This window comes from Pseudophryne corroboree, chromosome 3 (assembly GCF_028390025.1).
Source record: "Pseudophryne corroboree isolate aPseCor3 chromosome 3, aPseCor3.hap2, whole genome shotgun sequence".
Taxonomy (NCBI): domain Eukaryota; kingdom Metazoa; phylum Chordata; class Amphibia; order Anura; family Myobatrachidae; genus Pseudophryne; species Pseudophryne corroboree.
In genome coordinates this window covers 517,049,081-517,065,830 of record NC_086446.1, presented here as the reverse complement: position 1 = coordinate 517,065,830, position 16,750 = coordinate 517,049,081, and the positions used below count along the sequence as shown (strand labels likewise).

Below are 16,750 nucleotides of genomic sequence, written 5' to 3'. Positions count from 1 at the left end.
AGATGTGCAGCAGGGTGCCCAGGTGTGCTGGCAGACATGGGTGTGGTGTTTCTTGAAGGGTGTGACTGTGCTACCAGAGCGGGGAGCAGTGCCAAGGCGTTGTGTTACTTGTAGTGCCACGGGGAAACATGGAGCGCGTAAGGCAGTGGGGTGTATAGCTAGCTAGGCGTGTAAATGTAGACGAGCAGCGGGGTGACTAGGGGAAGTGGCGTCGTCGTCTAACTTTGCACGGGTATCGTGGGGGAATAGCGGGGGGGGGGGTGTAGGGTGTCAGCGTTGCAGATGTGCAGCAGGGTGCCCAGGTGTGCTGGCAGACATGGGTGGGGTGTTTCTTGAAGGGTGTGACTGTGCTACCAGAGCGGGGAGCCGTGCCAGGGCGTTGTGTTACTTGTAGTGCCACGGGGAATCATGGAGCGCGTAAGGCAGTGGGGTGTATAGCTAGGCGTGTAAATGTAGACGGGCAGCGGGGTGACTAGGGGGGATGGAGGCGGCGTCTAACTTTGCACGGGTATCGTGGGGAATAGCGGGAGGGTGTCAGCGTTGCAGATGTGCAGCAGGGTGCCCAGGTGTGCTGGCAGACATGGGTGGGGTGTTTCTTGAAGGGTGTGACTGTGCTACCAGAGCGGGGAGCCGTGCCAGGGCGGTGTTACTTGTAGTGCCATGGGGAAACATGGAGCGCGTAAGGCAGTGGGGTGTATAGCTAGGCGTGTAAATGTAGACGGGCAGCGGGGTGACTAGGGGGGATGGCGGCGGCGTCTAACTTTGCACGGGTATCGTGAGGAATAGCGGGGGGGGGAGGGTGTCAGCGTTGCAGATGTGCAGCAGGGTGCCCAGGTGTGCTGGCAGACCTTGTGTATGTCGACCTATTATCTGTGGACCATTTTAAGTGTCGATCTAAGTTTGGTCGATCGAAGTTTTGTCGATCTTGTATATGTCGACCTATTACATGTCGAGGCTTTTAAGTGTCGATCTAAGTTTTGTCGATTTTGTATATGTCGACATATTACCTGTCGAGCATTTTAAGTGTCGATCTAAGTTTTGTCTACCAAGTTTGCGGTGGATTTAGTAACGGTCGACAAAACAAATTTCGAACTAAAAGATGTTCGAACTAATGGCAGTCGGCCTATTTAATGTCGAACTAGTTACTGTCGGTCTAACGCTGTTGTCGAACAAACTACTGTCGATCTTAATCCATGTCTATTTATATTATGTCGAACAGTATGTTATGTCTAACTAAACTATTCGATAAAGTAGCTGACGATCATTTGTTATGGTCGAACAAATACATGTCGAACTAAAGCTACTGCCGATATACAGACAGTCGATGAGTTGTATTGTTCGAACTACCGTGGTCGATCCAAACATTGTCGCACAAACGCATGCCGATAAAACGAACCACACCCATCTTTCTGACTGACAGAATATGCACTGTATGGCAATACTTCTTTAATTATGGTTAAATCAATCCATGCAATAAATAATTAATGCTTTTCCACATATAGTATTCCTGCAAGCAGGGTGAGCATCCCCTCCCTGTAGCAGGCAATGATTAGTTATTCAGACAGGATTTAATCTGTACTTCCCGCTGGTCTATTTGCTACTATACCTGTGTGTGCTCTAAATAACACTGTGAGAGCCTATAAGTGCGCTTGGGCCCTCATTCCGAGTTGTTCGCTCGCAAGCTGCTTTTAGCAGCTTTGCACACGCTAAGCCGCCGCCTACTGGGAGTGAATCTTAGCTTCTTAAAATTGCGAACGAAAGATTCGCAATATTGCGAAAAGACATCTCTGTGCAGTTTCTGAGTAGCTCGAGACTTACTCTGCCAGTGCGATCAGTTTGGTGCTTGTCGTTCCTGGTTTGACGTCACAAACACACCCAGCGTTCGCCCAGACACTCCTCGGTTTCTCCATCCTCTCCCGTGTTTTTCACAGAAACGGTAGCGTTTTTTCCCACACGCCCATAAAACGGCCAGTTTCCGCCCAGAAACACCCACTTCCTGTCAATCACATTACGATCACCAGAACGAAGAAAAAGCCGTGAGTAAAATTCCTAACTGCATAGCAAATTTACTTGGCGCAGTCGCAGTGCGAACATTGCGAATGCGCACTAAGCAGAAAATCGCTGCGATGCGAAGAAATTTACCGAGCGAACAACTCGGAATGACCCCCTTGGTTTCAAAGGCTCCTTTCCCTTTATATTGGACAGTTGCTAATCAATGTTACATGCATATTACATTAATATATTAATGTATTGTTTGCAGGATGTATCGTATGCCGATGCGCATTTCACTTATTACAAGCTTACTCAGGGCTCATAGTGCCGCCGGCCGCCGCCCGCCGTCAATGACTAATATATGGGGCAGTCAGAGTAGACCAATCCGAGATGGTCTGGAGGAGCAACATCCAATCATTATGATTTCAGGGAGTTCAAATCTCCTGCTCGTCAGCCGCGTTTGATGTTGTCTATTGTACGGGGCTCTGTGTCCGCGCACCTGCTCCCGCTGTTAATTAGAGACAGAGCGCATCAGTTCCTGCTATTAGTGGGTGATAAAATTTGTCTGGAACCTGTATAAGCTCCATGCATATGATATGAACAATCGCCCTACTATTGATCTATACATTGGGTGATCACACATTCAGAATATCATATATGAGTGTATTGGATCCATTTCTCCTCATTAGACTATTATAATTCCGTTTTCCCTACATTAGGGCTCTGCCACATAAATTAATTCATTATATATAATCTGCCCCTCTCATGGACATACCTATTCTATATTTATATTTTATTTAGGATTTGAGGTTCATATTATTTGTCTTTCCCACACTTTATCCACATAAATCTATTATTAATATTTATACCGTTTTAGGTGGTAATGTTTAGTTTATGTAAATCAAAACATTTTTTTTTTGAAATATCCATCCTTATTTTATTATTAAAATTGTGATAATTATGTGTGACTGTAAATAAATTAAATAAGCAAACTGTGTTGATCTATTCTTTCATTTTATCCATGAAATTGTTTTCATTTTTGGCATATGAATTATTCTCAATGTGAAAAAAATATACTGTGAACTACATTAATTGTTAATAAGCTGTTATAAATATATAACAACACCGGTCTAAATATAGTGACTTATATGCTTGTTCAAGCATATTACTACGATGGCTAAACATATGGAGCCAATTTTATTATAGTGATTCCTTTATTCTAAGTTTATTGCGCTAGCTAAAATGGATTCAATCAATTGAGCTAGCCAGTGTAAGTGATTTATTAGTGACATTGACGTGAAATGAACAAAAAAAAAAAGAAAGGGGGGGTGTATAAACATGGTGACATTTTTTTTTACTACAAATCAAGTGAAAGAAAAAAAAGTGCACTGATCATAACCTTATGACCTACTACTTTCCCATTGTATTCTCTATGATTTTTTATTTTTTATATTTTGTTAATGATTATTTTTTATATTGTCATACTTAATTTGTGTAATCTCCTATAACTATATGTATATGTATCTTGTTCCTTGGCAATTTCTTTTGCCATTCCCTATATTATTTGTATGAAATAAATCATTTAAATTGGGCTCCCATTGCCCTTCATCCAGTGTTACATCTCTTGCAATCACTTCAGCCTATTCGTGTCCGGATTTGATGTCATACACCAGCCCATCGAAAGCCCAGCCACACCTGCGTTTTTTCAGACACGCCTGCGTTTTTGCAAACACTCCCTGAAAACGCCCCCTTCCTGTCAATCTTCTTGCGGCCGTCAGTGCGACTGAAAACTTCGCTAGAACCTGTGCAAAACAAAAAATGCCTTTGTACCCGTAAATCACGCGTGCGCATTGCGGTGCTTAAGCATGCGCAGAAATGCCGATTTTCAGTCTGATCGCTGCGCTGCGAACAAAGGCAGCTAGCGATCAACTCGGAATGACCCCCATAGACCCGTAATCTAAAAATAAAAACCTTCAGAGTTGTCGCCCAGGTATGGAAGCTAGAACACAAGAAGACTGTACTCATCTGCCACCCTCAGGTTTCTCAACATTGCTTCTGACCAGCTGCCAGCAGGACTCCATCACCTCAGCAGAAGAGGAGGATCACATTAAGTGGTAAAGAGGGCAGACGTGGAAGGAAAAGGGGTGGAAGGAAAAAGGGCTTGGGGGAGGAGGACATGTGATGCCCAAAGTGGGTCCCTGAGGGGGTGGGGCAATGGGATGCACACACTGAGGCCTGGGACCCCAGGTGATACACATAATGTTGCCTGAGGGGGAGGGGGGGCAAGGTGACACAAACACACACTGGGCCTTGGGACATGGTGACACACACACACTGGGTCCTGGAGGGGGAGGCAATGACATGGTGACATGGGCCTGGGGGAGGGTAACAGTGATACATATACTGGGGTCTGGGAGGACATAGTGACACACACACTAGGTCTGGGGGGAATGACATGGTGAGACATACACCCTGCAGCTGGGGGAGCATGGTGATACCTAGGGCCTGTGGGGGACATGGTGGCATGCACAATTTGACCAGGGGGAGGGAAGGGAGAACACATTACATTGATTACTATTAGAAAGCTGGGGCGGAGCAGCTCTATAAAGAAGGAGCTCATCACAGGGAGCACAGCATGTGCAAAGAAGGAACTGCACCCCCTATGTAAACATAGACCAGGGTCCTAGTAGTACAGAAAGTGGTCGATTGCGGATCCCTGAATGAAGGACTGGAGTCTGGAGGTGCTTCCGTTCATCCGCTGACCAACCCCACCCCCTCCCCCTCCTGCCAATCTGATAGGCAGCTGTGTTGGGGGAAATGAGATGTGGGCAAGGCAATCAGTCCCTGCCGGAGTCCAACCCAGCTCTCAGTGATCACTTGTAGCCTCCGCTCCACCCACATCACACCCGCACATGTAGACAGGGACTATGAGAGGTGCAGGGGGTTAGTAAGATAAAGTAGAAGTGGAGCGAGGTTAGTAAAAAAAGGTAGAAGTAATAGGAGCAAGGTTAGTAAGAAAAGGTAGAAGTAAGAGGAGCAAGGTTAGTAAGAAAATGTAGAAGTAAGAGGAGCGGGGTAAGTAAGAAAAGGTAGAAGTAAGAGGAGCGGGGTAAGTAAGAAAAGGTAGAAGTAAGAGGAGCGGGGTAAGTAAGAAAAGGTAGAAGTAAGGTGCAAGGATGAGAGATAGCAGTAGAGGTGCAGGAGTAATGTAACGAGGGAGTGAGAGGTGCAGGGATTACAGATGGAGAAGAGGTGTAGGGAAGGAAGTAAGCCTCTGACTGCAAAGCATCTTAGCTGTGAAGTATGTTAGTGTTAAGTATGAGGATATGAACTTTGGAGATATATGGAGATGCTTCAGCTGATGTGACCCCTATCTTCTCTTTGTCTTCCTCAGGTAACTGCAACTTTATCTCACTCCTGCAACAATCTCTCACTCCTGCAACTTTACATGCTTCTTTGAATTGTGGGGGTCATTCCGAGTTGTTCGCTCGCAAGCTGATTTTTGCAGATTTGCTCACGCTAAGCCGCCGCCTACTGGGAGTGAATCTTAGCATCTTAAAATTGCGAACGATGTATTCGCAATATTGCGATTACACACCTCGTAGCAGTTTCTGAGTAGCTCCAGACTTACTCGACATCTGCGATCAGTTCAGTGCTTGTCGTTCCTGGTTTGACGTCACAAACACACCCAGCGTTCGCCCAGACACTCCCCCGTTTCTCCGGCCACTCCTGCGTTTTTTCCGGAAACGGTAGCGTTTTTTCCCACACGCCCATAAAACGGCCTGTTTCCGCCCAGTAACACCCATTTCCTAAATGCAAAAGTAACCAACGCTCTACTTATACAAATATTATGAAGGTGGCAGCAGTACGTGTGTGAGGCTAAACCCTAAAGCCTCCAGAAGATTACTAAATGACATTTAACAAGGTTACACAACTGCGCCTGCGTGCAAAAAAATGTTATGAATATTGTGTTGAAAGAAAGAAATCAAGAGAGGGTATGTAGTACAATTAATAGATTAACGTTTATTAGCATAAGTAGTGTAAAGTCAAAATTTGCCTATTGCAATTATGTAGAGAAAAATAGGGGGGACAGTGGACGTCCGTGGCTACGGGCGTCTTTCGCCGTCCAAGACAGAGGAGACAAGCGGGGAGCCCGGAGTTTACAGTTACATATTCCCTGATACCTTGTCCCACCGTTATCCACTTTGGAGTACCCCACAATAAAAAACATCTGATCCGGACCAGAACCTGCCTCTGAAAGAGGAGAACTTTATTAACAACTGTCACGGACTCTGGAATCCAGAATTCCCCTGTCATTCCAGAAATTTCAATTTCCACTGTGTCACTATATAAAGTACAGAACTACTTTAAGGTGGAAAAGAGGTGGGACGCCACACTCTATCCACACCACACACTTGGGACTTACATTTTTCTAATATTTTCCATTTTTTCATGCGCAGCATACGAAGCTTGATCTTATTTTATATATTTTTTATTTTTATTTTTTACTGGTATTCCATTTTTTATTTTTATTTATTTTTCCCTCCCCCCTATTTTTCTCTACATAATTGCAATAGGCAAATTTTGACTTTACACTACTTATGCTAATAAACGTTAATCTATTAATTGTACTACATACCCTCTCTTGATTTCTTTCTTTCAACACAATATTCATAACATTTTTTTGCACGCAGGCGCAGTTGTGTAACCTTGTTAAACGTCATTTAACACCCATTTCCTGTCAATCACATTACGATCGCCAGAACGATGAAAAAGCCGTGAGTAAAATTCCTAACTGCATAGCAAATTTACTTGGTGCAGTCGCAGTGCGAACATTGCACATGCGCACTAAGCGGAAAATCGCTGCGATGCGAAGATTTTTACCGAGCGAACAACTCGGAATGACCTCCTGTGCTAGGTAACTGCAACTTTATCTCACTACTGCAACTTTACATGCTTATTTAGTGTTAAGTATGAGGATATGACCTTTGGACATATACAGAGATAAACAGGAGAGAAACAGAAGGACAGCAGACTATCTTCCCCACCTCCACAAAAGAACTGCAATCAACAAACTACAGTGAGTTACCTAATCCACTACCACCAACGCCTGCAGCCTGCACAGCCTGGACACTGACCTCCCTGTCTGATTAAGTAACAGGCATACTGCTCTCACACATTGCTTTTTGCACCTCATTTATTCTATCTACGACCACTGTGTAACATTCTCAGCCTTTCTGTTCCTTCCATTATTTACCAAAAAAGCCGGTTTGCACTGTCTCTGCTTTTACAACACCCCCATTCTCATTGTTCATTCTATATTACACCCACTCCATTCTATATTATTCCTCTGAACAACACTACTGTAATGGGATTATGGCTCCTCAATCCTGTTCCATACCAATCCTCACTGCTAAGTCACCCCCCCCCCCCCAATTTCCAGACCACCCACACGCATTCAGAACCCAGCCAACCTGATCCCCATCTCCCTCATCCCCTCGCATCCTTTCTCCTGTGCACTCTAGAACGCTAGATCAATCTGCAACAAGCTGCCAACTATCCACGACCCCTTTATCTCCCACTCTTTTAACCTTCTCGCCATCACTGACTGAAACCTGGCTCTCCTCCTCTTACACCACCTTCCCTGCTGTCCTCTCCTATGGAGGCCTCTTTTTCACCCACATGGTCAGAGTGGAGGTATGGGCATACTTCTATCCCCAAACTGCACCTTTCTTGTCATCCTACCTGAGCCCTCCCTGACCTCCACCTTTGAGGTACACACTATCCGCCTCTTCTACCCCATTCACCTTCGTGTGGCAGTGATCTACCGCCTCCCCTCGCTGCTGTTCACCTTTCCTTGACAACTTTGCTGCCCGGCTTCCCTACTTTCTCTCCTCTGACCTCCCCTCTATCATCCTCGGTGACTTTAACATCCCTATTGACATCACCAATGTGGCTTCCACTAATCTTCTTGCCCTTTCCACCTCCTTTGGACTTTCTCAATGGACCTCCACCTCTTCTCACAATCTCGGCCACTCCCTCGACCTTGTCTTCACCCACCGATATGATCTCTCTGATTTCTCAAACTCTTTCTTACCCCTCTCTGACCACCATCTGCTTTCTTTTACCCTCTCATCTTCCCTTCTCCTCTCCACGCCCAGACCCACCATCACCAGACGCAATCTTGGGTCTCTCGACCCCGCTATACTGTCCTCCCTTGAGACTTTCCTTTCTCCTCTTTCCACTATGACGTGTCCCAACCAGGCAGCCTCCTTCTATAACTCTTCCCTTACCACTGCTGTTGACTCTGTGGCCCCCCTCTCCTCTGTCCCCCTCCCCCGCTCCAAACCCCAACCCCAGCACACCAAACTAACACAATTCTTATAAAAATGTTCACGCTCCGGAGAACGCTCCAATCTCACTCTCTGGCGGACTTCCTCCATTTCAAGTTTATTCTCTCCTTACAGCTCTGCTCTTTCTCTTGCCAAGCAATCCTTTTTCCAAGTACTCATTTCTTCTCAGTCCTCCAGTCCACGCTGTCTTTTTGAAACTTTCAACACTCTCCTTCACCCCCCTTCCCCTCCCCTCCCATCCTTCCTCACTGCCACTGACTTTGCCTCTTTCTTCGTCACCAAAATTGAGGATATCCAACACGACATCTCCTCCCATCACCCCTCTGCTGCCCCCCAGCCCCTATCATCTTTCCCCTCCATCTATACCACCCTGTCCTCCTTCCGTCCCACTTCAGACAAGGAAGTCCACTTCCTCATCTTATCTTCCCCCCTCAACCTGCCCCCTGAACCACCTCCCCTCCCATCTTCCTCGCTCCCTCTCCCCCACTGCCTGCTCCCACCTTACTCACCTCTTTAACCTATCGCTCTCTATCAGCATCTTTTCCTCATATATAGCTGTACCTGGGAATACATTTTATGAATGCAGTAAATATTAAAGGCTGTGCATCATAAATAGTTAAAAATTGAATAACTACAATAAGTTTTCTTTCGCTTGCAGCAAAAACTTAGGTTGTGTCACAATCTTGTGTTTTGGGAATGCATGCCCCTCAATTCCAGGATGCACAACAGTAAAACCCCTTTCACACAAAAAACGAAAATACCGACTATCCTCCCCCTCATATTCGCAATTGTCATTGAACCCCTCGCAAATCGCATTTGGGTTAATCCTGACATCTCGGGGGTTTATATCAACCATACTCAATACACCATCTCCCTCTTCGCCGATGTTATCCTTTTGACTCTAACGAACCCGACTATTTCCCTTCCGAATCTCTTCCGATAACTATCCACATATGGCAATCTCTCGGGATATAAAATTAACCAGACAAAATCTGAAGCCCTCTCCTTACACATCCCCAAACTAACTAAGTCTCAGTTACAAGAGAATTTTAACTTTTCCTGGAGCAGACACTCGCTCAAATATCTAGGGGTCTTCATCACTAAATCTTACAGTTTCCTTTACAGGGCTAATTATCCCCCGCTCATCACATCAATCCTTAATGATATCCATCAATGGGAATCTTACTTTCTCTCATGGGTAGGACGAATTAACTCAATAAAACTGAACACCCTCCCCAAACTTCTATACTTGTTCCAGACGCTTCCAATCTCGATACCCCCTCGGACTCTTAATACTCTCTAATCTTCTTTGTGCAAATTCATATGGACCCATAAAAAACCTAGAATCCGGTGGGATATTTTAGCTAAACACTCTCGGAACAGCAGTCTAGGCCTTCCCATCCTTCAGCGTTATTATAATGCGACCAGGTTGAGCCAAATGATTGCCTGGCATGTCCCAAAGCATACCAAAAGATGGGTTGACCTGGAGAGTGATCTAATGGTAGTCCCATTGATCTCTTACTTGCCTTGGCTCCCTCGAAAACAACACTCCCCACCCCACTGCCCTTCTCCCACAACAGAATTCACACTTAAACATTGGCAGAACCTGAACAAAAAATTAAAATTGTCTACCCATCCCTCCTCTTTGACTCCCATCTGGAGCAACCCAGCATTTCCCCCGGGACTCTCTCAAGGAATGGCCCACCCTTGGATCTCGGCAGGTGTTACTAGAATCCACCATTTCACAGGGACACACTCCATTAAATTATTATCCATTTTGCAAACTACATATGATCTACCCAACTCCCTGTTTTATCAATACCTACATATCCGCCACTTTCACTCTTCTCTACACTTGCCATTCCCTCTACCGGTCCCCTCACCTCTCGAGAGACTCTGCATTTACAATTCTACTGACAAGGGCACTATCTCTCTTCTCTACAAAAATACCCTCAACCCTGAACCTCCCCCTCTTGAACCGCATGAGCTAGCATGGGAAGCGGATCTAGGGTATCACCTTGGGGAGGAAGTTGGGACACAATCCACACTGCGATCTCACAATACTCCATCAGCGTAGCCATTCATGAAAACTCATACAAAATATACACAAGATGGTATTTGGTACCGGATCGGTTGCATAGGATCTATCCTGATACCTCCAACCTTTGCTAGAGGAACTGCGGTCAAGTAGGCACGTTTTATCATATTTGGTGGACCTGCCCGGTGATTGCTCAATATTGGGCGATGGTCCGCAAGCTCCTCTCTCAATTAATTGATTTGCCAGCGCCTCTTTCACCCACGAACCTCCTCCTTTGCACACCACCCAATTAAATTTCTAAAGACTCGAAAAACCTGATCCTTTTTATCTCTTGCGCAGCTAAATTTCAAAATAGCACGTAATTGGAAGAATCCCGAAGCTCCCAACCGCCAGGCATTTACGAATAGAATCTGGTTTGTCGCAAACATGGAGTATATGACCAGTCTCCGCCAAAACAGTACAAAAATTCCACTCTATCTGGCTCCCCTGGTACATATACCATGACCACCCCCTTCCTGGATTAAACTAATTATAGACTCAGCTCTATAACTATTATACCTCCCCCTACACCCCCCCTCCTTTTTTTTCTCTCTCTTCCTCCCCCTCCCCTCATTCCCTCTCTGCCTCTCAGACCCCCGACTCTTCGGAGAACCTCTTCTTTTTCTTTATTTTCTTCTCTCTTCTATATTACTTGATCTCTCTTTTCTGTTCCTCCCTTCCTACATACTTTTCCTATCTGCCCCGCCAAATATTTCCTGTCTCTATTATAGCTCGGAACCCCACGACCCCACTCCCTTTTTCTGTTCTCGTATCTTCCTACCCCCTGAAAATGTCTTACTATATAAGTCTCTAGTCTCTATGTATGATGTTAATACTTTACATGTTCTTTCTTTTTTATTACATTCTTGGAGAAATGTTATATGTCTATACTCTCACCGGCCTTTCAGCCATCTGTTTATTGTTTATATATTTGTCACGCTTTTTCCAGCTGAATTGTATTTTCTCCTCCAAAATAAAAATGATATGAATACAAAAAAAATAAAAATGAAAATACCGGGTGAAGCACTTCTACCTGGTAATTTCCCGAAAAATTCTTGAGAAAGGTATAATACTAAAATGCATTGTTTGGACTACATGCTGTACCCGCGGACACAGGAGGGATGATCTATTTGGATGGTCTGATTAAGCCATCTGTAGTGGTGTCGAGCTTTTCAGCCCAGGACCCTGTTTGCCAACCAGCTAGCCCACCGCAGCACCAAGTCATGGTGAGAGACTCAGGGCCGGCTCCAGGCCTACTAGTACCCTGAGCGGGAACATGTAAAAGCGCCCCCCCCCCCCAACCCCTATGCGCGCGCCGAAGGCGCGTGCGCTCCAGGAAAACTGGGCGTGGCCTCAGGAAAACTGGGCGTGGCCACATAACTTCATATTATTAGACTATAAATAAATATATTTTCACACCCCCTCTACGCACACAATTAGCAGCCTTACACATAACAGCCACAGTAGTGTTCCTTACATACAATGTCTCCAGTATAGTGCCAGATACACATAATGTGAGGTGCCAGATAGAAATGATATACCCCCAAGCAGTGCCAGCTACACATGACATGCCCCCCAGCAGTGCCAGCTACACATGACACTCCCCCCAGCAGTGCCAGCTACACATGACATGCCCCCCAGCAGTGCCAGCTACACATGACATGCCCCCCAGCAGTGCCAGCTACACATGACATGCCCCCCAGCAGTGCCAGCTACACATGATAAGTGTTCACTTTTTAGGGCAGGGTGCTGATCACAGGGAGGGCACATTTTTAAGTTAGGAGGGTAAAATGATGTACATACTGTAATGCTTGGTGCTCATCTACCTACATGGTGAAGCATGGACAGTGGCACGCAGCAAAAATTTAGGGGCGTTGCTTCGTGGGGAAGGTGCGTGGCCAGTGGCCACATAATAGTGGCAATTCGCATTACACCACACAGTAGTGCAGTTAATACACATTGCGCCAGGCAGAGCACGTTAGACACTTTGCGCCAGGCAGAGCACGTTAGACACTTTGCGCCAGGTAGAGCACGTTAGACACTTTGCGCCAGGCAGAGCACATTAGACAAATTGCCTAGCCACAGACGCCTAGCGGGAACACTACATGATATGCTCCTCAGCCATGCCAGCTACACGACATGCCCCCCAGCAGTGCCAGATACATAAATGGCCACACAGTGCCAGATATGTCCCCACAGTTTCAGATACAGAAATGCCCCCACAGTGCCAGATACAGAAATGCCCCCACAGTGCCAGATACAGAAATGCCCCCAGTGCCAGATAAATGCCCCCACAGTGCCAGATAAATGCCCCCACAGTGCCAGATATGTCCCCACAGTTCCAGATACATAAATGCCCCTACAGTGCCAGAAATGCCCCCACAGTGCCAGATAAATTCCCCCACAGTGCTAGATAAATGCCCCCACAGTGCCAGATACATAAATGCCCCCACAGTGCCAGATAAATGCCCCCACAGTGCCAGATACATAAATGCCCCCACAGTGCCAGATACATAAATGCCCCCACAGTGCCAGATATGTCCCCACAGTTCCAGATACATAAATGCCCCTACAGTGCCAGATACAGAAATGCCCTCACAGTGCCAGATAAATGCCCCCACAGTGCCAGATACATAAATGCCCCCACAGTGCCAGATATGTCCCCACAGTTCCAGATACATAAATGCCCCTACAGTGCCAGATACAGAAATGCCCCCACAGTGCCATATATGCCCCCACAGTGCCAGATAAATGCCCCCACACAGTGCCATGCCCCCACAGTGCCATGCCCCCACAGTGCAGATATGACCCCACACAGTGTCATGCCCCCACAGTGCAATACATAATTGCCCCCCCCAAAAAATACCTGCGGCGCTGGGAGGGGGAGGAGTGCTGCTGTCTGCAGGGCTGGGTGCGGGTGCGGGGCCGGGTCCGGGTCCTGGTCCGGGTGCGGGCGGGGATCCGGGTGCTGGGCCGGGCAGCTGGGCGGGGATCCGGGTGCTGGGCCAGGAGGGGATCCGGGTGCTGGGCCGGGCGGGCGGCCTCCAAAGCGCTTGTGTGCGCTATGCGTGCTGCGCGGCGCCGGCATCTGACGTTAGACACCGGCGCCACTCAGCGCGCATAGTGCACACAAGAGTTCAAGGCAGTGCAGCATTACTCGCCTGGCTCCAGGTTCGAATATGGCGACGCCAGCACGCGGCGCCCATTAAGGGTGGCGCCCTGCGCGGCCGCTCTATTTGAACATGCCTGGAGCCGGCCCTGGAGAGACTTATTCTGAAAAATTGATTGATTACCCCTGATGTCCTGTGACCAATTGTTTTGTGACCTGGTATCACTTATCCAGTTTTTATATTGTCTATTTTTTATTGCTCACTGTGCATATATATGTATTAATCAGGGTTCCGGTATGAATGGTCGACCATGTTATGGTCGACAGTCAGTATGTTGACCACTATTGGTTGACATGGGCATGGTCGACACATTGAAATGGTCGACACATGAAAGGTTGACGCCTGAATAGGTTGACATGAGTTTTTTTACTTTTTTTGGTGTAGTTTTCTGTGTAAAGTGACGGGGAACCCCAATTAGTGCACCGCTTTGCCCGCCATGCTTTGGGCAAGGTGCTTCGCTCCGCTACTGCTGCGCTCGGCACAGATTACCATTCCAATCGTAGTCCACGTGGATCATAAAGTATGGAAAAGTTCCTTAAAATTTTTTTTTTTTAAAAGACTCATGTGGACCTTTTCATGTGTCGACCATTTTCATGTGTTGACCATGTGTCCATGTCTACCATGTCAATGTCGACCAATAGTGGTCGACCTAATGACTGCATGGATACCAACATCAGTGGCTTAACTAGAAATTTTGCTCCCCCATGCCAAAAAGGTTTCTGCCCCCCCAATTTGCCATTTGCATAGGAAAGAATCTGTGTGCACTCCAAAAAAGGCGTGTGGCATCACTGCAAGAGGCATGGCCTCACTGCAAGGGGCATGACATTGCAGGAAAAGACTACCTTATACCCCAGTTTTGCAACCTTCACGGCCAGACATTGGCCTCCACAGGAAAAAAATACTGGTTCATGCCCCTTACATTATTTGTAATTTTTCCTCCTTATGTTAATGCCCCATACACATTATGACACACACAGTAATGCCTATTACACATTATGCCACACATCGTAATGCCTGTAATATGTTATGCCACCCACTGTAATGCCCCTTACACATTATACCACACCATAATGGCCATTACACATTATACCACACACTGTAATGCCCATTACACATTATGCCACACATCATAATGCCTGTAATATGTTTTGCCACACACTGTAATGCCCCTTACACATTATACCACAAACCGTAATGCCCATTACACATTATGCCACACACACCGTAATGTACATTACACATTATGCCACACACCGTAATGCCCCTGACACATTATGCCACACACCGCAATGCCTGTGTACATTATGCCACACACTGCAATGTCTGTGATACATTATGCTATACACCGTAATAGCTGTGATACATTATGTCACACACCACAATGCCCCTGACACAATAATCCACACACTACAATGGCTGTGATACATTTGCCACCAGAGGTGTATCTAGGGGTCCAGGCGCCCCTGGCAAAGTAAGGGACCGGCGCCCTCCCCCCCCCATATATTTGAAATGGGGAAGACCGAAAAAAGCACGTGGCCACACAATACTACCCCCAATTCAAATAACACCACACAGTTGTGTCCGTTATTCACGTTACACCACATAGTAGTACCCCTCAGCCCTCCCTTCCCTGTGTGCCCCTGCAGCAGCCTCAGTCGTCCATTTCCCCTGTGACTCTGCAGCAGCTTGGCCTCAGTCCCCTCCCCCATTGCTTCTGCAGCAGCCATCCACCCACTGCCATCCCCTCCCCTTTCCCTGTTCCTCTGCAGCAGCTCTGGATTATCCTCTTGTATCAGTGGCGGCGGCACCAGGCTCCTCAGTCTACACTCATACTTCAGCGAGCGGACGTCATGACTTTATTATGCTGACTGCAGAGTGATCCCGGCCTCTACAGAGCAGGCACGGGGAGGTCACGGGAGAGGGTACAGCAGCAACAGCCAGCCAGAGTGGGGTCGGGGGCTGAATTAAGAGAGGAGGGTCTTGAGGTACTTAACCCTTGTGCCCCCTATTAATCTGGCTCTGGGTGGGTCAAATCGGGAAAAAGTAGCACAGAGCTGGTGCCTGACCGGCCGATGTCTGGCACCGCACTACAGTTAACCAGCTCTACCATAAATCTGGCCCCTTGCTACCATTAGAGCTGAGGGCCACTTTGCGAGGAATGTTAAATTTTTTTTTTTTTTATACTTTATTTTTTCATGTAAAAACATGTCCAATGCTCCGAGTTGCCTGTTTAGTGCTCTCAGTGGCATGTTGGGGAATGTTAGAGCATGGCCACAGAATAGTACCAGTTTACATTACACCACACAGTAGCGTCCATAAGTCACATTACCCCGCACAGTAGTACGCATTATACACGTTACGCCAAATAGTAGAGCCCCTTACACACACGGCACTGCGGAATAGTAAGTGATGCTGGGATATCTGAGGAGCCACTCTGAAGTTGGGATCCTGGCAGGACGGGAGAATTAGGATTAGGCTGCAGGGAGGGGATTAGGTTGCAACAGGGAAAATTAGGGTTTAGGCTTAGTTTACATTAGCACCCCTATCGGGATTTCAGGCAGTTGGGATATGCCGGTGTCGGTATTCTTACTGCCGGCATCCTAACTGCTTGTTTCCCGTACCTAACCCCACATAATACCTGGCACAAGCCTCCGCATATGTGAAGACAAGCACTCAGCAATAGCATGCGCACAGATTTAACACAATTTACAAAAAAAATTGGAAACCAAGGCAACACAAAAGCATGAGAAGGTTGTATATGGATGATACTATGACTATAATACAGACCATAAATATTTTACTAAACATACAGCATGTAAAAGTCATAGACAATAAGTGGTTTATAGACAATAATGTAGTTATATGGGATCCGATCAGGATCCTGGCAGTCGAAATATCGATGCCGGATTTTCGTCACTACTCAGAATGCCGGCGCTGGGATCCCGACACTGATCACTATCCCGGCGCCGGGATCCCGAACAAGGTTTTGACGAGCTGCCCAAGAGTTGACGGGGGCGGGTGGATAGGTTTAGGCTGCGGGAGGAGAGTTGAGGTTAGCCTGCCTTGGTTAGGCAGTGTGAAGGGTAACATAGGGCTAGGCAACCCTGGGGAGGGTTAGGTTGGGGGGAGGGAGGGTTAGGGACCACTTCGGAGGGTTA

General features: G+C 46.8%; 1 long non-coding RNA gene across 1 annotated transcript in view; it reads left to right on the top strand.

Moving 5' to 3' along the window:
- The window catches only part of LOC135057966 (uncharacterized), a 48,664-nt gene extending 37,355 nt beyond the window's left edge, over nucleotides 1-11,309 (top strand). The window contains exon 3 of the long non-coding RNA XR_010244494.1: nucleotides 6,958-11,309. This is a non-coding gene — a long non-coding RNA (uncharacterized LOC135057966). The remainder of the gene's footprint in view (nucleotides 1-6,957) is intronic.
- Nucleotides 11,310-16,750: the final 5,441 nt, after the last annotated feature.